Genomic DNA, 1,617 nt, shown 5'->3' on the forward strand with positions numbered 1-1,617 from the left:
GTGTTCTCCATTGGAGAAAGAAAAAGAGATTATGTAAGAGTGAAAGAAAATGTTGTGTTTATGCAATGAATATTGATGAAGAGTTTTGGACAATTTATTTATAATGTTGGAAGATTAGCATGAAAGTGTGGTTTTTACACACAGAATGAATCACAATGGTTATCCTTTTGGTTTTCAGATATAACTCGGGTCGGTGTGACTTTGTTATATTTTGAAACTATGCATTTAATATTGGTTTTGCTATTCATAAATATATATATTGGTTTTGCTGATTTGATAATGTTAATGCAGTCAAAGTAATACTATTTTACGTTTCTTTTCTGTCCATTATTACTTTTTTTATTTCATTCTTATCTTACTTTTCCAATTAATTAAGAAATGCAGTTGTGAGACCGTGATATAAAGTATATTAGTCAAAATTATCTAGAGTTAATCCATAGATAAATAAAATATAATTGATAGTTATTTTGAACTAAATTTGAATTAAGATTTTATTGAGTGATTTATTTTTAAGTGAAATTCTTCGTTGTATATATAATTTAATAAAAATATATGACCATAATTTTAAATAAAATCTTTCATTGACATCGACCGATAATTTAATGAATATATATAAAAGGCTAAATTACATCTGTGGTCCCTTAACTTAATTTCAGGTAACATTTTAGTCTTTTATCTTTTTTTTTCTTCTCGATTTAGTCCTTTATTCCTAATAAAAGTATGAAAATATGAGTTTATTTGAAGATTTGCGTTACGGATTTGATAAAATTTGTATTATATTGAAGAATATAATTAATTTTATGAGTTTTGATTGAATTGTTTTTTGAATTTTTGTATAAAAAAGGATAATGTTGTTGAAATTTTAAAACATAAAATATCAAATTGCCATTTAAAATTAAAATAAAGGACTAAGTCGGGAATAAAAAAGATAAAGGACTAAAACGTTACCGAAAATTAAGTTAAGGGACCACAGATGTAATTTAGCCTATATAAAATAGAGATCGGTTGATTCTACGAACAATTCTGTGATGAGTTATTCTATTTAGTAAAATTGTTCGTGAATATATATAGTGTAGATCAAATTTGATCTTAAATATAAGAATTTATTTGATTAGAAAATAAAATAAATAATATTAAATTTTTAATCAATGATAATTTTTATATGTTTGTCATTAAAAAAACATAAAAAGATACAAATTAATTAAAGTATTTCGGATTATAACCTTTTATGTAAAAGATTTTATCCATAAAATTAATGTACTTAAACTATTATTTCTCTTTTGATATCTCATATTCACTCTCCCCTTCACACTTTCAAATGTATAAATTTAATATTTGAGTGCTATGAAATCCAAAAGTTCCTATATCTTACTTTGACCAAATTAATAGAACTCAAAATCACATATAGACTATCTTAAAATTTTAATATTAAGATAAGAAATCTCTACCAAACTCTTATTAGAGACATTCTTAAGAATATGTTAAGAATATGTTAGTAACAGAATAATTAATGCAGTTGAAATTTTAAATAGTTTTATAAAAAGAAACAAATTTTTATTGAAAAGAGTCTTGTATTTATGAATGAAGATAGTATATATTAATTTTAAATGGATGTAT

This window comes from Cicer arietinum, chromosome 8 (genome assembly GCF_000331145.2).
Source record: "Cicer arietinum cultivar CDC Frontier isolate Library 1 chromosome 8, Cicar.CDCFrontier_v2.0, whole genome shotgun sequence".
Taxonomy (NCBI): domain Eukaryota; kingdom Viridiplantae; phylum Streptophyta; class Magnoliopsida; order Fabales; family Fabaceae; genus Cicer; species Cicer arietinum.